The 24760-nt window shown below is 40.6% G+C and overlaps 1 protein-coding gene across 1 annotated transcript in view; it reads left to right on the top strand.

The window, feature by feature from the left end:
• Positions 1–24760, top strand: part of LOC112973832 (kalirin) — a 267351-nt gene that overhangs the window by 14236 nt on the left and 228355 nt on the right. The gene's annotated exons all lie outside the window — the stretch shown is intronic.

Raw genomic sequence — 24760 nt, 5'->3', positions numbered from 1 at the left:
CCCAGAGCTTTATGCAGGCCCAGGAAGGAAAGTGCATGGACTAAGGGACCAATTTTCAAGGAGAGATGCTTCAAATGTTTCTGCATGCAAACCAGCTCTGTTAGAAAGCACTTTTCCTGCATTATTCCCTACGTCCCTCCTCTGATGTGCAGGTCCCTGTCCCTTTCCTGGGGATGTGGGAGGAGAAGTCTGCACCTGGCGGCTGTTGTCCAAGGCCATTTTCCTTAGCGAGCTTTAGGAGATGGTTTACAGGGCTCAGTGCCCAGGTATTCCTGAGCCATTGTTTAGTGTCTCAGAAAGTATAAAGCTATATACACCCTCATTCAGCTTCCTTTCCCTGTTTTCAAGCTTTCCCATTATCTTTCTCATGAACCATTATACCAGTTACTGAGGTGAAGGGCATTCTGGTATTTTACCTCTGGGACTGTTCTGGTACCGCAGGGTAAGTGAAGTGCTGAAAAGGGCTGTCACCAAGTTATAATAATGCACCCTGTGCTATCCAGGAATGCCTTCTTTTTAAAACCAAGGATATAACCCGTAAAAGAGTGCTTATATTATTGCAAAGAGTGCAGAGCTAACATCAGAAAGACAGAAGGATTGACTGCATCAGGATGTTGAGAGGTAAGGGTATCAGAAACACACACAGAGCTCCTGGTAACGTGTGATGTGCAGATAACAAAGCTCCTGCCTTCGTATATAAGAGAGTTGAGGGCTGTTTGGAGACTCATCACTCAGCTGCAGAGAGATATGGCAAACACAGCCGCGTGTGCCACGTCTGCGAGTGTTCATTTCCTGTTGACAGTATATTTCATGAGGCCTCGGGCAGTGCATTTTTTGCTGCAGTGGACTTTTGCTCATCAAGCTTTTACTAATCAGCTGAATTGGTTTGAGTCATCTTCTCTTTTTTCTTTTTTCTTTTTTTTTCTTTTTTCTTTTCCTGTAGCCAGCTCTATTTGCAACTGTATTGTGTGAGAGATTATGGACATGCTGCAGGGTTGGGAAACTCATTGAGAAGGTCATTCAATGTCACTGCATGTCCCAGGGCTTGGCAATCAGGCACCTCCAGCTGCTGTAGTAATACAATTGCTCCCTTACATCTTATCATCTCTTGCATGTTCACAAGTATGAAGATATGACATAGCCTCTTTTCTGTCAGAGACTGGGATTGCAAGCAACTGCATAGCTAAAAACATCTTCTAACATGTTTATTAATACAGCTCTTCTCTTGTGGAGGTGATGATAACACCGAGGTACATCCCTTCTGTTCCTCCCACCCCCCCCACCTGAATAGATTAGCTCAATCTTTGGTGTTGCTTTTGGTTGCCATACTGTGAATTGGTCCAGCAATGGTTATTCTTTGGTCATGCCAAAGTAGGGGAACAAAGGTGCATGCTGAAGGAGCTAAAATAAAACCCAGCAGCTTGTCTACCTAGAAACATTTTAAAAACTGTTCCCTTGAGTGGTCCCCACTGCAAAGCCTTGTTCTGTCCTGATATCTGAAGCCTTCGAAGGAACAACCTCTAATTATACAAGAGAACTTTTCTTCCTCTGCAGTACAACCTCCCATCATGAAAATGTGCTCGGCAGCGAAGAGTTGACTGCTCATTGGAGGACTTGCACCAGTTTCACAAGAATACACATAGATTGGTACTGTGGAGATGTTAACCAGTGTATTGTATCCTCTTTAGGATATTGCACTTCACGAGAGAGATGGAGTAGGAAACAGCAAGAATGATCAGAAGTCTAGGAAAAGTGGCTTATCAGGAAGGACTGAAAGGGTAGAAGTTGCTCAGACTAGAAAAGAGAAGAAAGCCTGAAAAGAGTCTTTGGAAGCATGTTGTAATGCTGCAAGAAGAAAGGGAGTAATTTCAGTGTCCGTAGGGTTAGGACAAGAAACAAAGGAGTTATGCTGAAGCAAGAGAAGCTTAGGTCAGACATGAGAAAAAGATTTCTGATGGGAATGGTGAGGGGGAGAGAGCACATCAGTGGTGGGGGAAAGGAGCACACTGTCACAAATGGTAAGCGCTAGAGTAAATCATCTAATCTGTTCTTAAAAACCTCCATAGCCTTAGACTTCTGGCACAGGTATAAATGTTAGAGAGGGGGATGAACTAGGTGATTTCTCTAGCTTCTTTCTAGTCCTATTTTGTTTGGTCCCAAAGCTGTGAACTCACTACTGTAAGAGGAAGAAGTGATCAGAAACTTCTTCAGTCTGGCAGGCAGGATTGTGTAGCCTATTCAGTTTCAGAGAACACTGAAAACTCATTTTCCCTAAACTTTTTGTTCATTTTAACAAGGATAGCTAGTGGAGCTTTCAAAGTTATTTATTTTTTGGGAACAAATACCTGGAAGGAGCAGTTTGAATTTGTATCATTGGCTCCCCGATCATAGTTGTTTCAAGGTGGCTACTGTAATGAATAAGTACGTCAGCATTCTACCAAAATAAACAGTTTTATTAGTATAGACTCTGGATAAGATGTCAGGAGAAAGTACACTCATGTTCAGAGTGTTGAAGGGGGGAAGAGTTTTTGGTGCTAGTGGAAAAACTAGAAATTCTTCTTCAGAAAAGAAAAAGACTATAGTTTATCATATTGACATCAGTATAATAATTCTCTCCTTATTCCTAATGCAGTGGTTCCTGAGTGAGACAGATGGCTATCCACATCGATACTATCTGTCACTTAACCCTGGTTTTATGTCTTAATGGAAAGGGCAGTGGTGGCATGTTTCTGGGAGCTTTGAGCAGGTATAAGATTGGTGATGAAATATGATGATAGATTAGGGCAAGTGAAACCAAGGTCTTGCTAGTAGTTTTCAGAGTTTCTGATTCAGCTTTTGGTAATTCCTTTTTCAAAACAGAATGATATCTGATGTGGGTTTTCTGAAAGCAGCAATGGGTGTTTGAGTTATAGCAGAACAGCAAGCACTTTCTTGCTGCTAGGAGTGGCGGCCAGGTAGGTGCATGAAGTCAGTGGGGCTCCTTGCATGGGTAAGGATTACTTCTGGGCAGTTAAGACCAGCACTGGGAATGTAGTTTGTTCCTATTCCAAAATGATAAACTTCCTGTTCATGGTATCCTAGGTGACTTACGGGTCCTGGGAGAGGCCAGGGCCTGATCCTGCAGTCTTAAGTACTAGGAGGAGGAGGCGAGGGTGTATCCGACGTTTGGAAATAATGTTGTTCTGGTTCGGTGCTGTACTCCAGTTCTTTTAGACACACCGAGAGGTGCTTTTCTGCAAAGAGTTCCACCATAATTAGTTACTAAGAAACAAAGATGCTATTCATTAGAAATAAAGATAATTCCCACTGATACCAGGTTCCTACCGCACTGCCGTTTTCTGCAGATTTTACATTTGCACTAATGCTTTCTTGATAGGTGAGGCTGTATTTCTTGTAAATCAGGATGGCTCCCATTTACATGCAAATTTAAATGAGATGGGATGTTTAGAAATTTGGAGGCTGTGACCAAATCTAGGAAAACATAGGGTTTATGATCAGGGGAGCTGAGCTAATCCACTGCAGGGTGGAGGTTGCTGGCTTCACTGAGGATTTTATTTTTAAACACTGGTGTAGGGCCATCTATTCCAGTAGAGTAAGTTTTGATTTATACACGTGTAAATGAAACTAGCACCAGGGCAATCTCTTCTGTGAGCCCTTCAGAATTAAGAATTAAGCTATGCGTAGGCTATAGGAGGATAAAAAGGAGACAGAATATTATTAGCCTGAGTTATCTGCCTGCACGGTGAAGCAATATGATGAAGGAAATGTTCTCTGTCAGCTATAGTGAATCTTCCGGCTGAACACATCAATCTGTTTTGGAGCCAAGATAAGCAGTCTTCTGTGTTCTCTGCAGTGGGGGAAATCCGAGATGCCTTGGAGGCCTGTATTTTTAAAGACATCTACTTTTATTTGTCCTCTGTTCAAAAACCTGCTTAAATATTTCCCTGTTCTGGGGGACATCCAGGACTCATAAAAGTCGCAAAATGTTTCCAAGGGACAGCTCTGTATGTTTGAACAGCTTGTCAGAGCTGCCTGTCTGAGTAAGATTAAAGGTGCTAGGATCAGTAAAACAAATTAAGTGCCGTTAAAGAATTAGTTCAGTGATTGGGATTTTTAAAATTAAAAGAACAAAACAGGGCCTGGCAAAAGGTAGCAATACTCACCACTCTCTTGGTTTTATTTTAAGTTCTCCTATGATGACCTGTGGTACTGTGTATATTAACTTCTCTGGACAGGAGTAGTATGAAACTCATCTTGTTGATTGATAGGAATTAAACCCTAGAGCTTGATTTTCTGTTATATAATCTTAACACAAAAGAAGCTTTTTAGGATCACTTTTTCTGGAGGCTATTGTAGTTCTACAAAAATATCCACATATTTTAAAAACACCACCAGGGATTTCATGCTTATTTTAGTAACTAAATATCTGGTGCCACGTGTCAGATAATTATTCCACCATACACTTGCCTCAAAAGACAATGTTAATAAATGAAGTGAAACCAATGAGGCTAATGGAGGTTTAGTATTTTCTTTAAACATAACTTTATTTATTTTTTTTTAACTGTAAGTGTAGAGAAAGAAGCTCATTAGGAGTATATAATAGACAGGAATGCTAGTGGTTTTAAGAGCCTTTCACCACTCCATAGCCAGGTCAAACCCAGCCTCCATCCTACATGGTATTGGTACATGATGTCGTTATTTATCGGCATGTGTTGGTGAATGGGGGACCTCCGTGAGACCGGTTGGAGGGGTCTCTTCTTGTGCTCCATTGTTAAAGGACTTCTGACCACGTCACTCTGTTTTGTGTGCTGTGGTCCCCTCAGTGACCACATGGGTACCAAGTTGCATGTTCAGTTCTTGTTGGAAGTGAGCTCTTCAAAACAGGAGCCCTGATTTCCTTCCAGCTGTGGTAACGACCTGTCCAGAACAGGACTGACACTTTATTTCTAAATAACTGGACAATGTCTGTAATTCATGTTAAAATTTTGCAGTTCCTCTCTACAACTGCCAGTCTGGCAAGGTCCACTGTGACCAAAAGGCACTAGAGCATGTGGACTTCCTAGGAGTGAGGCAGAGCAACGAGAGCAGTCAGAGGCCTGGGGAGCAGGAACTGTGAGAAAAGATTGAAGGTATTGGGGTTGTTTTGCCTAAAGAGGAGGAGACTAAAGAGTAACGTGGTAAAAATCCAGTATGCAAAAATTAGCTGAAGGAAGGAAGGAAGGAAACAATCTGGCCTCAGTGGCCATAGCAAATGGGATGAAAAGCAGTGGGTGTAAATCATGGAAAGGAAGATTCAAGTGAGGAAAAGCTTGCTAAATGAAGCATGCAGCAGATGGTTGCGGTGTCTCCGTCTTCGGAGACCAGGTCAGAAAATATCTATCAGGAATGACCCAAATGGTGTCATTCCTGCCTTGGAGCAGAGGGGTGAAAAGGATGGCCTCTTGAGTTCTCTCATAACAGTGTTTTCTATAATTCTGTGGTTTTAGAATAGCTAAAAATTTTTCATTGCCTATGTTTGGTTATTTTCAATTTTTAAATTTTTGAAAATTAGTCCAGCCCTAAGATAAATGGGGGCTTTCCATATCCGCATATCCATTTCCCAATTACTTCCTGCTTTCATTGCCTGTTACTCTTTTCCTGGATAGTGTAGAGACAGCTCTTTTAAAGCTCAGGACCTAAAGCAGATGTCCTCTATCCCTCTGCCCTCCCTAGGGGCTGAAAGTACAGAGAGCTCTGTAGAACTGGTTCTAGCTCTGTTTGGTGCTGAGCCCGGCTTTGTCTTCCAGCTGGATAATGGTGCACATGTTTTCAGATTTGTTTTGTCGTGAACAACGCGAATAGCATGATACAGTGATACTGTGAATTGCACAGCTCATGTAGTCTTTTCTTTCTAAAGACTGATAAATGGAGAGGTCACCTGGGCTCTGCCTATCACTTGTGTCARAGATTATCAAATGCCTTCTATCTGGTCTAGGAGAAGTGTCCCTCATCCTTCTGATGGCAACATTTTGTGAAATAAAGAGGCAAACGAGAGTGACAAAACTTTAATATTGAGACAAATCCATGGAGGTTTGATTGTCTTGTTTCAGAATATGAGTTCAGGGACTCAGGAAAAAAAAAAGTTGATGTTATTTCAAGACTTGATTCTTCATTTAAAAGAAATTCCTTAAAAGGCAGAGAAAATTACTTTGTAAGTTGTCCAATTTATATCCAAAAGTATTTACACTATTTGGGAAAATCTGCAGATCTGTTACTGGTTTTGTACACTAGCTTCTCCAATATTTCTGTGTTTTTTAAATAGTAGCTGACTCTGTTTCATTACATATTAATTGTAATTCCAGTAAATGAGATTACTGATTGCCACATGTGGAGAAACTATGATTTCAACTTGCCTTTATGTTTTTAAACACTCTATTCAACACTCAACATCTGCTTAATTCTAGACTATAAATCTGTAATCAAAAAAACTTAATATCAAGTAATCCCTCATTTATTGTGTCTGAATTATTTCCAAGGCAATTGTTCTTTTTTTTTAAAGGAAAAAAAAAAACAGTTTTCTTTTACTGCCAGCCCTGCAGACTCATACAGAGATTTCAAAGTCATATTGGGTTCTTTCTGATTCATGTAACATCTACAACACAAAGATTCTCCAGTGGGTTACTGATTTGAAGACTTAGAATTTCATAGGTGGCCCCAAAAGCTACATTTAATATATAAAGAAAATGCACAAGTCTGGCAGAGAAGTTCCTTTTCGCAGAGCCGGGCTGCTTTCTCCAGCACAGTAAGTGTTCAGCCATGCCTTCTTCAGTGAAGTCAGCAGATATCACTCAAAGGTGGAACAGATCTGATGAAATAAAAGGTCACTGTTTTACTTTGGCCATTTCCCGGGCAGCAAAGCAAGTGTCTCTACCTGCTGCCGAGACGTAGCTCTACAGTACCATCACCCCGGCTTCTCTCTTTCTCGGGAAGAAGTCATTTCTCCCTGAGAAAGGAGGGACTGAAAGGGTCCTAAAACCCGGTGGCACAGCCCCTGAGCAGAAGTCGAGGTGCCTGCGTGAGCAGGGCTGAGGAGAGCCGACCCGGCAATGGCAACCCCCTGTGAGGATGGTGACCACGCTTGGAGGCGTCAGATGGGCCTCCTCGTGGCTTCACAGAGGGCTGATGGCAAGCGAGTCTGATCTGGCAGAGGTGTCTGGCCAAAGCCACGGCTTGGGGAAAACCCCAGCTATCTTCTGGTGGGAGGCTCCGACACTGCTCGGCTCCCCAGCATGGGTGTGAGGCTGTTGCTCTTTGGCTCTTGCACACAATATGGACTCCTGCCCTGCAGCGCTTTGGGAAACACTTTCCATTTCACCGTTTCTTAGCAGTGTCTTAGGTGACGACCAGGCTCATTTCTAACAGGGGACTTAGGGCTAGGAAGCATCCGGCTCAGTTTTCAAAGAAATCCCCAGCAAACAGCAAAACACTCCTCCTCTCCACGCGCACCCCCATCCCAAAAAGCGTGAGTGAAAACCTCGTTGCGAAGAGCAGATTTGCAGAAGCGCGTTTCGTTTGAGTTCTCTGGCCGCAACACAGGCGCAGGCCTCGCTTTGCACGTGCCCTCCCTGTGGCCGGGGCTGCCCTTCCTCCGCTCAGGGGCTGCTCCGCGGCTTCCCGACGCTCTTCCGCGCTGCGAGTGCAGCCACGTGCGGCCGAACGCGGCAGGCGCTGGCGGGAAGGCGCCGTGGGGGCATGGGAGAGGCCGCGGCCGAGCGACAGCCCGAGGCGTCAGGGGGCCTCAGGGGGAGACGGCCTGCTCCCATCCCCTGCGCTGTCTCACGTAGAGCGGCGTCGCCTCGCTCTGCTTTTTTGAGCTCCATCCAAGCGCTCGATCTGGGGATTAGATCAGTATTGTTCCTTCTTGCTAAATGATTTTTGCATGTTGATTATCCCGGCTTTCGCTGCCTGGAAGAAGGAGCTGAGGTGAGGGAGAAACGGGAGAAAGCCCATCCTAAACGAGGGTGTTCCCTGTGCCTTTTTGCTGCTTTTTGGACCGTTTCAGCTGGTAAGAGGAAACCAGTGGGCACCGCGGCCTGTCATAAGATTTTGTACAGAACATTTGCTCTCCATCCTCTTCCTCAGCGGCTCCCTGACAAGTGGTTTGCAAGCCGCTGCAGCGTACTGCACCGGGCTGCCCTCCCTGCCCTTTCCCACACTAGTGCTGATTTGAAACTGTTCAGTGTTTCTCAAGGGCTTTTCAGCTTTCAGATTTGTGGCTGCACAGTACTTGGAAAGATCCAGGTAGCAGTGACCTAGGGACTTCCTCGAAGAAGGCAGGTTTGCTCTAATGTACGCAGTAATTCAAAAGAGCTAAAATTAGCAGACAGAAAGCTTTTGTGGGAATGGCGCACGGGCAGCAGGCACTGTCTGCGTGTGTTTCCTTTTGAAGTTGTCAGCAGCCGTCAGCAGAACAGGCAGCAGCTCAGCCAATCCTAACTTTGCTTTTGAATGCTTTCTTCCCTAGAGCTTTTACAAAGACTATAGAATGGTTTTGTCTTTTTTTCAGCATGGGTGCTTGTGTTCCCCATCAGTAACTCCCGCGTGTGCTACATCCTTTTCATTCTTAGAAATTATTGTAATTTGGAAGCATTTTATGCCACCCTATTTATGGATGTCTTTAGGAGCAGGAAAACTACTGCTGTACTTTGCAGTCTGCTTTATAATGAGCATCCTGTCAAAGGCGTCTTAACATCAGTGGAAAAGCTCTCATAATCTCCCATGGACAATGGATGAGACCTTTACTGTGTGTCAATATGCAGCAAATAACGGGAGACAGAGAAGCAGGGTCGTGTCAGTCCAGACTGCCTCGTGCTTATCCTCATCACATGGCTAGAGGTGTCATGCGTGCTAGTCCAAAGTTTGGTTTCCCAGGTGCACAGCTTGGGGAGAACTGAGGATGTGTTTTCAGGAATGTATTTTTAGCCTTGTCTCCAGGTGATACAGAGCTTATGCAATCATGCTGTCTGTCAGTCTTTGTTTAAACCAAATCTGACAGAGAAGTAAGAGTCTCAAGAATATTGAATTCCTACAGGTTTAATGAGAATAGACAGCTGTGTCAGGGAGAGAGACCCAATTAGTGCCCTCACCGAAGGAAAGGCAGTCTGAGCTCACCCATTCTTAGAGACTGGAGGCAGGGGGGCAATCTTCAAAGCACGTAAGACCTCAAAAGGTGCAAATGCTTTATTAGACATCAGAGAATCTGCGTGACAAGTACAACTCTAGGAATCCAGGGTTCAGCTGCTCCAGTGCTCATGAAACTGCATGCTAGTTTATGGTATTAGAAAATTGGATCATACTAAAATAGAACAACAACCAATTCATGGTAACATATGGTATCGAGCAGGCTGATATTCTAATAGCACGGAAAGTATAGGTTGGGACTGGCAAAATTTGTCCAAGAGTGGGATGCTCAGTTCCCTGCTGTTTCCAAAGGGAATTGGTATCCAAGTATGGTAGGCAGTTGTAAATCCCGTCAATGATTTCTTCTCATTTTCCACAAGGTGCTCCTAACCAAGTCAGTCTGTGTTTTTTAATGTTTTTCTTGTGGATCCTGACACTGCTGTGGATTTCCCTGTGGATTTCGTAATGCTATATGCAGCAAGGCATAATTGTAGCTACAGGGTGTGAGGTTGTTGGGCTACTTAAAAACAAAAAAAARGTGAAAAGAGGGAAAAATCTTAACCCAAAATAAAATCATAAATAAGAAAAATAATTCCAGAATCATAATCATAATACCTGCTGAGCCAAGAGCAGATTGGAGGAAACCCACCCCAAAAGGTGGGAAAATGTAACTTGAATCTGCTCTTGGCTCAGCAGGTATTGTCTGGTCTGTAACATTTGCTGTGGTGTACTTTCTTTTTTGTTAATGAGGGTGCATTGGTTTCCCTGCATAGGTACACAGGGCTTTGTTTTGTGTCCAATCATAATGAAAAACCTTAGTATCTGGAGAACTTTCCAGTGATGTAGTATTTTAGAAAGTTCCTTTGTTTGTGGTACTTCACCAAAAAATAAACCACCAAGAGCCCAGACAAAACAGCTTTTCCTTGTCCTGCAACTACATTCAGAGCATATCTCAAACTTCCTTGCTCTTCCACCTACCCATATCCCCCCACTGCAATGCAAACAAGAGAAAGTAGGAACCTATTGTATGCTCAATGTAATATCTACCAGGGGCATCTTTGCTGAACGGTCCTTTTGGTTAAAGTCATTGAGTTAAGATCATAGGGGAGCACTGGCTTCATAAAACAATTGCACATCCCTGAAAATTAGAGCAACAACAGGAGTTTTTCTCCAGCCAGGTGCCAGTTACTTTCTCATGCCTTTGCTATGTGCTACTTATGTGTGTTTATTTGATGTTCATATGATGTGGAAGTTCTCCTCCATCACCCTGCTCCCCATGGGAAAACAAGAAGAACTGACAATATCCAATATGTAGGCAGTGATATTAGCACTTAGTCTTTTAATAGAAGGATGAGTTAAGCTTGATTTTCTAAAATTTATTTATGTGAGCATCTGGCTTGCCAGATGCTTCTGCAATTGATGCTGTCATTGAGGATCAAATAAATATTACTTTTGAAATTTAATTTGAAAGAATTACTCATTAAAAAGAAAAAAAAAAGACACTTTGCTTGGTAAAATTCAGCCTTTTTTCCTCTCCTCTGTCCTAAACCAGGGTCAAGGATCCAAACAATTATTAAATTTGTCCACTTAGGGAACAGAAATAAATATGGACGCCAGTGGAACATTAATATGGAGATGGGTGTGATCCTTAGCAAGAACTTCATGGTATTTAAAATACACATTGGGCCAAACTAATCCTGGAGCAATGCTATTTGATTTCAATGGATGAAATTCAACCTGTTGGCAATAATTCATACAGTGAAATAGTAAAACATGCCAGTGACCAGATAAGCGATTCATACTTGAGCAAGATCCATAATGAACAACCTGGCTGTGGGAAAATGTATGGGGTTGTGATACTTTGGAACCCCCAGTAGTAATTTTGAACTTTCTACATAGGGTTAATGTTCTACAAAGCAAGGTAATGGCTTTTGCGGTCTCCAAGGACAATCAGCAAAATAGTTTGTTCAGCTCTAGAATAAATGCTATGTTCTAAAGTTCCATATCGTGATATTAAACAGCTCCACAGGCAAACATCACATCCCACTAGGAACAAGAGTTTTCCCTTGGAGAACTCCAGGTGGACTCACCATGTGTGTTTCATCTGCTGTGCACTTAAACTTTGTAAGTCACATGAAAATGACAGTTAGTATCTTGCCATCAGTAATAGTGGGTGGAGACTTCTGCATTTCATATTTTGAAATATTTTTTAAATTATATTAGCATAAACTATAGATCTAAATTAATTTCCTACCATTCCTCTTTTTATTTGCATGTGAATTTAATGGCAGTTAAAGATTAGCTGCAGGAAAGGTAAGTTCATGCTGTTGATTAGTATTCTTTCTGGGCAAAGCGCCAACATCCTAGACTAGGATGATTGACTAGATCTCTTCTGGTTCAATCTTCTATGATCCAGCAATTGACAGCCCTAGAGACCAAAGTCCTCTGTTAACGCAGCAATGCCAATTTTTCCTTCCACTGTTTTTCTGCTGTATGTCAGACCTAATTTAAGACTAAAATTGTAGCTCATTTTCAGTAGCCTGCTCAGCCCTTAGCAGCTCTACTTAGACCACCACCAAGAACTGTGTTTGTTAACAGCTCTGCCTGTGTCTTTTGTGATCTTCATAAATGATAATCAGATGGGAGCCTCAGATTTAATGTAGGCTGCACATTTAGGTCACATCTGCACTTAGCTGGGTGCCATCCCGGAACGCCAGGGAAGAGGCACAGGCAGAAATACCTGAATTTTAGCTCTGGCTTCAACATTGAGTTCTCTTGTCCCTTGGCTTAACTGCATAACCTTATTTTCCCAGGCTATACAGTGGACATAATACTATCTATCTCACAAAGTTTTGGGAAACTACAACAGCTGATATTTTTACATCTTGAAGTTTGAAACCTCTAAGTATTTTTATTACAGTTATGTTGCATGAAGCAGACATACAAGTCGTTTTAATAGCATGCACTGATTAGACTTCTCGTTTCTGGGAAACTGCATCTTTAAAGTTGCGCTTGTCTTGCGAGTGCTGCTTAAGAAATTGGCCATGGACTGTGTTGTCTCCTGACCTTAGGAAATGCACTTGATAAAAGCTCCACATTACAGATGTGCCATTTTGCCATTCAGCAAGTCGAGGGAGTGAGGAAGAACTGTTAATTCCAAAACAATATCTAAATAATAGGAGGTACCTGTTAAACTAATGAATGTTCTTACGCATAGGAAGAATGGCCGGAAGTGCTGCCTTGTTAATGAACTGTTAGTCTAAGAATTAATTGAATAGGCAATGTGTACTTTTTCTTCAAGACCTCTTTTTACTCCATTCTCAAGACAGAATTGAACTCTTACAACCCCAATTAATCACATCCAACTTTGTGGCTATGTCCCCTCATTTCTTCTTTCTCTTGTTTTTACAACATTTGTAATTTAGTTCAGAAACTGCATCTGGAGAAGCAAGCATCTCTGGGATCACAGATTAGTTTAGATTTTGCTTCCCACTGGAGATTTGTGGAAAGGAGCTATGATTCCAATCCAAAATCTAATTAAAAATCAAGTACATAGGAAACTAATGAACAATCTTACCCATAGGAAGAATGTCTGGAAGCTGTGCTTTGTTAATGAGCTGTTAGTCTAGGAATTAAGTGCACAGGCAGTATGTGCTTTTTCTGTAGGGTTTCTTTTTACTCCATCACAAGACAAAATTCAACTGTTAGACAGTTCCACTCTTACCAGACATACTAGAAATCTCAGTTTCTCTTTAAGTTCCAGAACTGCCTCCCCCAAAATTTAGCAATGTCAGATGATATGTGGTAGGTGATATGAAAATAGAATCAGCTAAAAGGTTTCCTGGGATTTTGAGAATTCTGTAGGACACTTCATCTCTTTAGTTTTATGGACTGTTAAATTGCATCTGTAGTATATTAGTATTGGCAACTCTCTTCTCACCACTTAGTGGGCACTACCAAATGTATGAATAAGGCACAGATTTTTATTAGGTAAAATCAACTTACTGCCTTTGAAAAAACAAGCCACCTACCGGGGATCCAAGTGCTTAAACTTAAACATCACATTGAAAAATACTTGTTTTAATGAATAAGATTCTAGTTGTCCCCAAGGTAAAATATATGTTTTATATTTTGTATATTCCCAGTGGCCCTCGGAAAATCATGGCAGACATATTTGAGTAAGATACAGAAAACGGAGCAACGTAAATCAGATAAACATATCTGATACAATACCAGTGCAAAGTTTTCTTGCTCTCCATTTTTGAACTTCTAAAATTGGTAACAAATCAGTATTTTTTTAGAAGCCAAGTCCATCTTGCCAATATCATGCTCACTTTGCCCATTTAGAGGTAATTGACTTATAATTGCTTTTACAAATGAAAACACATTTTTGCCTTTTTTTTGTGGGAGGACACAAATCCACAAAAGTGCTTTAAATGTTCAGGCTGCCTTGAAAAGATGCCAAAAATTAGATGTGTAATTAGGGATTCTGTTAAATAACTAATTCTTGCACCTGCAAACATTTTTTCAGCCTTTGCTTTTCCTTTAATTTTTCTCATTTTCTTAGCCAAGAATTAAGTTTCTTTTCAAAGAAGACTGTCAAAGATCTTCTGGGGTGTATTGTGTTCTTTGTCTAAGTCCAATATAAAAAGGTGGTTCCCTTTTTCTTATTGAATGAGATATTCTAAGGCATAATATTAGACCCTGTTGTATTTAACACCTGAATGCTCATGGCAAAGCTCTTTAAGCTCCTTCAGAATGAAAAATGATGCAAGAGGTTATGACAGTATTGTTATTGAGGTAGGTTTGTTCTTCCAGTGCTAAAAGTAATGTATGTGGCACTTTATGTTTTGCATCACATAGATTCAAACATTAGTCAAATTCCAACAAAGCCAATGATAAACTATGCTGGTTAGAAGGAGCAGAGAGAAGAGTAAAGGAATAATTATCACCAGATAATGTAATAGAATTTTTTTAGTGGCTCTTAAAATAGTTGGAAAGAATTTAATACAGCAGGTCATTTTATTGGTGGGTCTGGCTTGACTGATCAAGTGGTGAGTTCTTCCTACCTTTGGTAGGTGCTTCCAATGAAAATGGTAGATTCATCAGTTGGTTCTTCCAAGCTACAGAAGACTTCAAGAGAATCTAAATGTATTAAAAATACAAATCCATTCTGAAAACAGGCTCAGTTAAGAAATATGTCTCCTAATGTCTGATTAAAAAAATCTCAGACTGATAGAAGTCACCCAAACTCGGACTGAAATGATAGTCCCCTAGTCTTAGGGCATGGGCATGTATCATATTTGAGAATATATTAGACATTCACCTTTTGTGAGTGAACTTTTCCACCAAATAGCTTTAGACAAGCATTTTAAAAATCAGTGTCACCCTACAAGTCTGGTTTCAGATTGCTGTTCTGAAGAAAAAAGAAAAGAACATAATTTTGGTAACGTTCTTCTAAGACTGTCCTGGGATTTGGGGTGAGTTAAAAACATTCCCCCATACTTTTTTAGCCCCATTGATTGCTATATTTTGAGCATGTTTTGGAAACTATGATTAAAAAAAGAAAGTTTCTTAGGGATTATATACAGGATGTGTGCAACATTTTATTGCAAGTTTTGAATCTGCTTGTGAGATGAATACCTTCTCATAACAAAGAAACACTCATACACCTAAAACAACTGTTAATTTAATCATTAGAGGAGAATTTTCCTGGGCCGAGTTTAACCTATTGGTAATACATCACTTCTGACTTTCTGCATTAGATACCAAGGCTTTCAGCTGAACAGAAGGATCCAGTCACTGCTTGATTTTCAGCTGTGATTATTTCTTCTTATTTATGTTATCACTGCACTGATTATGAACCAACATCCTGACTGTTCTACGTAAATGCAGAACAAAAATGTAGCTACCTTCCCTGAAGAGTTTCCAGTCTAAACATAAGACGAGGGATGAGGGAGAGGTAAAACTGAATAGACTCAGTCTTCAACAGCAGATCACAAACCCCCCAGTGCTGCAGAGGAACACTGCACTGTATTAGTCTTTGTACAGGTCCTCCTCTAAGTTCAGGTAGCATTTCACAGTACAAGTTGATTTAAGACACCAATGCTGTTCCTTCCTCACCTTAGAAAACTGAAGCTGAGCTACAGACAGGCATTGCTGTACTGTAGCTTGCCTAGGAAGTAGTCCCTGCCTTAACCTGTAACAACGTAGAAAATGAAGCAGACTGGCTCCAATCGTGTAAAACAGTAGAACATAGAGGATCTGTCTAGGCAGCCGTTGGCCATACCTAGGACTTCTGCACAACCCTCTCACTTCAAAGAGCATCTCATTATAGAACAAAGGCATTTATGTGTTATGCAAATCACCAGGGGCATAGGAAGGAAATCATCAAGGCGGAAATGTGTGTTCACCATATCTGCTCTTAGTTACAAATAAAAGGAGGATATCAATACTTTGTTAGACTAACACATTAATTTACTAAAATAAACTTGGAAAATGATGCAAGAGGTCGCCAAAGCAGGAAAAGACCTGTCTGGCCTGGGGGCTTCTACTTCCCATATCCTTTCTAATTCTTATTGAGGAATTGTGATTCTCCTTCAGCAAAGAAGTCAAATGTGTATGTAAGTTCATCCATATCCAGCAAGTGTAAACATGTGCTTTACGCACCATCTTAACTGCTGAATCAAGGTCCATATATTATGAGGAGTGACTACACAAACAGGAATCAAATGGAAGATATTTTTGCCGGACAGTCCATAGGGTGAAAGGAGTAGGGCCATTGGATGTTGCTGTCCTTGAAAAACACACCATCAGGATATAACTGCATCCATGCACCATCCTTATAACATGATAATTTAGGCAGCATCCACTGTCATAAATTCAGTGTCAATGATACCTCTTTATTTTCTGATATCAACAACCTGTGTGAGCTTGCTCGATGAACACAAACACATAAAGATAGTGATTTTAAGAGAGCTTATATCAAATAGTGGTGAAGTAGTTATTCAAGTTTAGAATCAGTAATTACAGAAAATGCAAGAATAGTCAGTTCTCTTTAGAGGTGTTAGTTTGGGGTGGTTAACAACTATATTAAAAAATATGAATTGGTATAGCATCACTCTCTGAAGTGACCAGTGCAGTATACTTATTATTTGCAAGTGTTAGGCATAAGTCTGAGTCCATTTGACTCTGTTTTGTTTGCTGTTTGTAAAGCACATCACAGCAACAGAGATTCTAGTCTGTTTTCCTTAGTCTTATACCATAAAGCACTTAAAAATTATGTATTAGGCTAGTGCTCCTGTGGATTCTATATCAAATCCAAAATAGTTGCGGTTTTAAAATCTATTCCACTATGGGGTTCTAGTATTAGTTGTCCAATTATGCTGTGATAAATGCTTTTATTCCACACTTTAAGAAACAAGCAAAATCCTTGATTATAAATGCAGGCATATATATTTGGCCAGATACTTGCCTGGTCCTAATTGACAACCTGAGTTGTACAGCACAGTCATCAAAACGGACAGGAGGTTATGGGAATAATTCAGGGCTTTGACAAACATTTTATCTGCAGCTTTGGTGGCCAAATGAACAGCAGTGAAATAGTTAAGACTCCTGGTATTTAGGCAGTCAAAATTTGGCTTTTTAGTTAACACCCCGCTAAAATGAAGGGTGCAAGTTCACCATTCTCTTAGGCCCATTGTTTCTTTCCACTGGCTGCAGACTCAGCAAGACAAATGTGCATTAGTTTATATTGTCCAGGCTATCTTTGAAAGCAGATGGGCTGGAAATCTAATTAAAAAAACCAAAAGCTTTGATTCTGGCAAAAACAGCAAAGTCTGTGGGACGACCCTAAATCCTCTGGATTAAATGGATGTTCTCTGTCAATGCAGTTCTATTGTCCTACTTTATAAATAAAATATGAAGGGCTCTACTTTCGCATAGACCCATAAATGTGCTCATTTATGAGTTTAATAAAGCATGTGTATTCAGTACAATTAGATAAGCATATGTATAGAGCAATAAATACTCCCTATATAAAATCAGCACGTGTGTAACCCAGAATATAGCCCCGGCATGGATAAATAAGCACATGCTTAGATTATTAAGTGATCTCTCTCAAGCCTTTGTGAATTAACCATGAAGCAGCCGTGACTGTTAGCAGTTTGTAATTCTCCTGAAATTATTTATCCTACTGTGTCTGAAAATGTGGTAAATATACTAAATTCATCTGAAGAATTCATTAGGCTCAGTAAAGAAAAGTACTATAGCATCCATTTTGCAAATGAAAAAAATGGAGGTAGAGTTTAGCTATAACAGAGACACATAAGAGGAAGACAATTCATTCAAGAACCAAGATCCCCTGACTTCCAGTCTCATCCCCTGCACTACAGTTCTTCAGCCAGATTAAAAAAAACAATAAATTATGAAGGTATAATTGAAAGGAAACTACCTACAGTATTTGCGTTATCTCAGTGTCAGGGGGTTGTACTTAGTAGGACTTTCTTTTACTGGGTGCCGTGTCCAGTGTGAGCATCAGCTAGAGGTTTGTGGAGTGACTGTGAAAAGCTTTCTGTTGTTTCTTGCATGTTATTGCCCAGAAACTGTGACTTCAAATTGCTACAGAAACCTGCTACAACAGGTCCATGTCTACACAGGATGTTATATTGCATTAGTTTAACTCACAGGTAGGAAAGCCACTGGTCCAAGGGACTAGATGTGGTCTGTGACATACCTTTGGTGCCTCTTCTTGATCAAATGAGCCACTCAGTATTAGGGCAAAAATTTCGAGGTGCAGTGCTTCGTGATTCTGTTCTGTCATTTTTCTTACCATAGTCTGGCTGGTATCTGCCATAAATTGTAAGTTTTCCGACTAGCAGACGCCCATTATTCCTAGGCTGGCATACATAAATTTCTCAATATAATTTTCAGGTCTGGCAGCAGGGACAGCAGCACATTGGGTATGGGGTTCTTGATATGAATAGGATGATGTGTGTTCACATGTGGCATGTGTAGATGGATTTGCCTAGGAAGTTTTATTGTCCTTTTGATAGAGAAGCAATATAGCTAATAGGGGAAAAGGAGCATGCTTTTGAAATCAAGCGATTACTTCTGCGGAGCATTTATCTAAACCCACTTTGCTTGATGGAACTGTTGTTCTGGGTTCTTCCAGTTAGTGATGACTGGTGGGAAATGACAGTAGTGGAGAATTGAAATGATTAGCAGTTGTGGAAGAATTTCAGGATAATAAAGGACATTTTCCTAGAAACTGCATGGAGCAACCTTAAAACTGTGTTTGTGCAGCAGCAGTACGTGAGTTCCCATCAGAGTGGGAAAGTGCCTTAGCAAGACAAACTGAAAAATGGGAGGACCACACACAGGCATCCAAGAAGCTCAAGGTCCTACAGACGGGAGAGCAGCTGAGGCTGGAGAAATGGAAAAAACATCTTGAGTGCTCTTGGGAAGACAGTCAAAGTGTTTGTTCAGACCCGTTGTTGAACCTCTGACCAATTTTTGATTTCATTATTGGGCTATCAGATATATTCTGTGCTCTCCAGAAGTTTTTGGGATCCAGGTTTCCCAGTCTAGGAGTCAATATTGTCTTTTGGGTCTTCTACGCCCTTTGAAACACCAAGGGATCAACTTGTTTATACTCAGTAAGCATCAGTGGTATTGATCTATCACACATTTATATCACCATACAAATAATAAGGAATACCTCACATGAGTAGTTTCATTAGCAAGGCTTAGTTCCCCTTAGTAGGAGGACTGAGAGAGCCTGGCCTTGCTAGGAGCAGTATTACTGACCTGAGCTGGACAGGTTGAAACTGCATTGTGAATTGTACTCCAGCATCCATTGTTTCTTGAGGACTCAGTAAAAAGAACTTTTTCTCCTCTCAGTGCCATTATGGAGGTTATCTGAAGGAATGAGTAAAGTCTGCTAGTTAAAGGAATACACAAATTAGATTTTACAAGTATGGCTTAGAGTGTAGGCTAATTCTACAGCTTGAGAGCGAAGCCTTCTGGATGTAATACCACAGGCAGTCTTCACCCAGTCTGGCATGGCAGGAAGCACACATCTGATAAGTGGACTATTTTGGATAAATCATTGTAACTATAAAGGCTTGCTTTGTTTGCATTGGGTGGAGCTCAAAAAATGAGTACCACTAGATTTATTAGTCATGGTCAGTCCCCATGGAGAAAATGGAGGCATCAGCTTTAAAATCATATATTTCTACAGAGAACTCAAATTCTCACAGGCCGTCTTAGCAAAATAAACTCATTGTAGGGACTGCAGAATGTTTCTTGGATGTAGCACTCACCTTTCCTCCTAAGGGATGCTCTTGAATCCAGCATGTGCCCTTAAATGGAATGAGTGTGTGGACTCTAGCCAAAACCTTGTAAGCCTCAAACAATGGTTATATCACTTCTGCTTAGGAGATAAACAGTGCAAGGCAACTTGTATGCTGAACACTCTGGGCTGGAAACGGGTAGAAGCTAGGTTACTTTTTTCATGGAAGAATCTGCTATTGCAAAATGCAGATTCTTAAATGAGGAAAAAACCAAAAACCTTTGAAATTTCTCACAAAAAATACCTCTAAAATGTTGTCAATCTTTGTTTTAATATAATTTGAAGTTTTTTTCTAAATTTTTCTGTTTATTTTATGTTGTCTATTATAAAATAAATGGAACAAAATGAAAAAAGAAAGATATTTAATCTGAAAAAGGCCAAAACAGAATGTTTAGACAGTATAAAATCCTTTTTTCAGTTTTTAATTCAGCAAATACATTCATTATGACCTGCAGTTTTCATGAAATATTTTATTTTGGATTAATGTCTACTTTCTCACCTTCTCTCCTTAGTTTCATACTTTACTTACAGCTCTTGTGTACATGGATGTACATTGCTCTTCTGTACTGCTTGGAGTACCTTATGATAACTGATGAGTACTTACTGCAAGAAATGTCAATACTACTTACAAACAGTGATTTAAGCACCTTTAAGAGTATTTTTTCCTCATCTGTGAGCCCAGTTGAGCCCGGAATCAAGTGCATTATTCCCTGAGTGGTTCCACCTGCTTACAGCAGGACTGAATTTGGCACAGCGTCTGTCTCTGGACATATATTGGATTTCACCAGGAGCTGCTGTCTATTGCTTACACCTACATTAATCATTCTTTGAAAAAATGTGCATGAGCAGAACATGCTTGCAGACTTATTTATGCTATAAAAGGTCTTTCCGTTGTGCGTAACTCTGTCTCCCACAATGCGTTTCAACCAATTGTATGTACGTGCAATCTAGAGACTCTGTTCTGGGGTAAACTGGTGTTTTAGTGTGAGGACAGGAATTCCTGGAGGCATTTACCGCTCACCTTTCGGTCACTTTGTTGCGTTGTTGATGCCTTGAGCTGATAAATCAGGATCCCAGGTCTAGGAGCCCCAAGCAGGCATTGCCCAAATGAGGTATCCTTTTCCTTATGGGAAAATCTGGCAGTGTTGAATGCAGTCTAAACCTTGCTGTGACTGCATGTGAAGTGGACTTCATCGTCTTCTTGCCTGAACTATGAAAAACGCTTAAAATAAGGACAAACAGATCCCCCCCAAATTTTTTTGGTCTTACTAGTTTAGCTGCACCAAGCACCACCATACTTATTTCTCACCTAGAATTCCAATGGATTTGAATCTCAAAACATACTCTCAGATAGTCTCTGCCCATCCAAACTTTATCAAGAATGGTGTGTTTATATTTCAGCACAACACTAATATTTATTTTTTCCAGCAAATGCCAATAACATATCATTTTCTTTAGTAAGGCATTTTTGTTTTCTGTTTCTGCTAAATTATCCCAAATACAAGACACTAAATGTTCAAGAGAGAGTTGAATGGTACTTACTGTTCAAATATTTCTTTGTTGTAGTAACAAGTCTTTAAATGTAGCCCTGCTTCAACAAAACAAAGCCTTGATTAATTTCATATTTATCTCAGCAGCTGTTTCAAGGAAGACCTGCCAGATATTGATCCAAATATAGTAAATGTGCAATAACAAAAGGGGAAGAGGGTAAATGGTTTGTATGAAGGCATCATTTACCAGCAGAAACTTAATAGGAATGTGAAAAATTATAATATTCATCCTCTGGATTTGGCTTTAACAGCTGCAATCATGCATTCTTGGACACAGCTGTGTTTTATATCTTTGCTATTTGAATAAAGACAGAAAGCTTCTCAAACAGTGTTTATTTGGTCAATGAAATAAGAGGATGAATGCCTGTGGAGATCTGTGTCCCAGTTCTGGGGTAATGATGTAGATCAGGATTTTCACCTGTGCAGAAGGCAGCAGAATACAACCCTGCTGAGCCCTTTCAGCTTCTCCTGATTTAGATACCGGTCAGGACTTTTACCCCTTGCAAGAGCTGTCATGATCTCACAGGGTCATGGCTGCATACTGGGAAAGGATCTTCTTATACCGGGCTAGGTGTCCGAGTCCTTCCTAGCTCACATCATTTTACAACAGAATTGCGCTGACTTCAGAGCTGTTTTCTTAAAAGGAAAACTTGGAGAACAAAATGAGTTACTTGCTTGAGACTCACAGGAGCACCCGTTCTGGCACTACTTTGCTTCTGCCAAATTTTTTGGTCTTTCTGTCTTTGTTTTCCCTCCTGTTGACAAGTGGCCAGAGCCAGGGGCTGAATATGGACATTGTACAGCCGTGCATCTGCATTCTTGTGCCATTCGCAATCACACCTCGTGTCCCCTAAGAGCAATGGCTGGAAACTGAGACAGGAGGCTTGTCTCCGACAGGACCTCACTGGCTCCAAGTCTTTTTACAACATGTCACTGAAACTTCTCTACATCACTGCTTTATGTCCAGCTCCAGCCAGTGTGAAACTGTTTGGGTTTCTTTCTTTCTCTTTTTGGAAAAGAAAAGCGAGAATGAATGACTCCTTTTCAGTGTTGGGAGAGAAGAAACAAATTTAGGTCACAGTGAGGAATAAAGGATTAATTGGAAATGGAGGCTGAATGTCTGTTTTTCTTATAAAAATGTTACAAAAATGCATTGTGAAACAAAGTTAGAAAGCACGGGAGGGAAAATTTAGGATAAAATTTGTCTACATACAGCCTTTTAGGTAGCTGAAATTCTCTGGTGGGAGCTTTCCGTGGTTTGGTCTTCCAAAGTAATGATGCACCCTGGATGTGCACCACTAAATTCCTCAGCTGGTAGCTGATATACTAGCTTGTAAGGGAGCTGTGAGGACGAGGAGGCAGAGGTGTCCCAGGATCTTTCGGAAGACAGGCTGCCCCATCACTCTGAACGGCGGCATCGTCACTGGGGGATGTGGGTGACAACTGAGACTGACCGTGCGACATTTCAGTAATACACCTGCTAATTGGGAAAAAGAGTTAGGTGTGTTTTGCTGAGACATATTAAATGGAGTCAAATATTTTAATAAATAGTGCGGATTCAGGAGTGCTTGACAATTAAGTCTATTGGAAAGGACTTTATCTGGTCCCCCCAAATGTGTTGGAAAGTATATTATGAATACAGATGGCTGTTTCTATTTACACGGTGATCTTCAGGCCAAACATGGTAATGCAGCACCAAAGTATGAAGGCGAAGAAGTGCGGCTGATTTTAAACCTCCCCATCCAGCTTAATTTTCAAGCTGAATAAACAAACCATGGACAAGATGAATAAAGAAATGCAGTAGACAAAAACTACGAACACATGAGTTACTTAGGTGATCCTTGGAAAATTCCGATATGGAAACCAGACAGGAGAGTTTGTTCCCAGAAAGAAATGAGGCCTTTGGGATAATATCGTGTGCTTGGAGGCTTTCATGGACCCATTTTTCTCCTCCTTCTCTCCCTTATCCACTCCCAGCTTGTGAATCAATTGGCTGTTTACAGCCACATTTGTCAGAGGAATGGCGAGCTCAAAAATAATTAAGTTCCTGCGGATTCTGTGCTTACAGATTGATGCTTGTAGAGCTACTTGTTATGCTGAGAGTGTCTCCTGACAAGGTTACACTGGCCCTTCTTAAAGGAGATCTTGCTTTCATTGTTAAAAAGTCATATTTTGAATGAGATTCCATATATGTCAGATCTGTGCTTTTAGTGGGCCAGCAGGCATGCTAAATGTGCTCCTTTGTCATTAACTCATGACTGCAAAATGGGAATGGAAATATTATGTTATTTCAGCTAATCAAGTGCTGAAGCTTCTAAATGCCAGAAGCTTTGGCCAAACCATAAGGATGAAAAATACGTGTAATCAATGATAGGTATTTGAAAGATTAATCAGAAAGCGTGGAGTGCTTAAACTTGTTTGGTACCCAGCAAGTCAGCTCCTGCCAAAGAAAATACAGTTTAGAATGTGCCTGAATTAAGGAGGAAATTTGAGAAAATAACTTTATGGAAGTGCCCCAGAAACCAAAATAGAGAGATTTATTTTGACAAAATTATCACATCTGCTTCAGAGTTTCAATTTTATGCTTTTTTAAAAATCTAGAACTTAAGTATTGTTTTCACAAATATTTTAGGGTGTTTTTTTAAAACCTAGAAGCTAGTCTCTGTCTTTGCCTAAAAGCAGCGTGGCAACTGCAATGACATATCAACTATCAAGTATTTTGTGCTCAGTGTTTCTAATCTAGTCCAGATGAGCAGAGCCAAAATCTGACAGATTGCCTGAATACTTTGATTGGAGTGTTTTGTCCAGTTTCTGGTCAAATATCAATACCGGAAAAAATTAAGCACCGCAATCGACATTAGTTGCCATCCTAAAATGATTACTTGTGCGTAATAGATATGGGGATTGATGTAGCCTCTCGGCAGTCAGGGATAAAGCATGCTTTGCTCGGACATTGTGGAGGAAGTTTGATTGCTACTGTCCATGCTTTTCCTGATCAATCACTAAACTGGGAAAGGCTTGAGTTGTTTCTTTTAAACAACAAATTTAATAAGCATGGCTAGACTGTTCAAAAGGAATTTAGAGTCATTTCCTCAATGCATATTGAGGTAGCTGAAGAAAAATGACTGATTGTCAAAGATGACAGAGGTTTGCAGATTTCCCTGACTCACCAGAGTTTATGAGTGCTTCGTTATGTCTACAAATGAGGCCATTCGTTTTATCACCCTATCAACGGCTGTCAGTAATTGAACACTGCCACTTAAATTTTTGGCCTTTTTTAGTTTTTTTAACTAAAGTGCCTGTGAGGTGTCCCCACATTTGTTTAGGCCTTTTGTATTTTCACACATATGTCATTCAGTTGCATTTTACAGCGCACTTTTATTCATTTATTTTAATTCTTTGGATTTGCATCTATAGTTTCCTGAGGAGTCATTTTTGGAATTAATTTCAGGCAGCTGAAGACTACAGTATGAGCATAGGCACCTGGAGACCTCCACCAAGGCAGGCTCCTTAGACAAACACGGCATGGCAGACGGTCCCTGCCCTGAAGAGCTTACAAACTAAATAAATAATTTTTTCATCTCTCTCTTCTTTTTCTGAGATATCGCTGCTGATTAGTGTCTGGCTCCCTGCTTGCATAGTGTGAGTGCTCTCAAAGGCGCCCCTCTCCACAGCACACTCGGCAACTGAAAGTAGAAAT

The sequence above is a fragment of the Apteryx rowi genome, unplaced genomic scaffold (genome assembly GCF_003343035.1).
Source record: "Apteryx rowi isolate R43461 unplaced genomic scaffold, aptRow1 scaffold_57, whole genome shotgun sequence".
NCBI classification, from domain to species: Eukaryota; Metazoa; Chordata; class Aves; order Apterygiformes; family Apterygidae; genus Apteryx; species Apteryx rowi.
The sequence above is the reverse complement of the archived record's forward strand: the minus strand, read 5'-3'. Positions and strand labels throughout refer to the sequence as shown.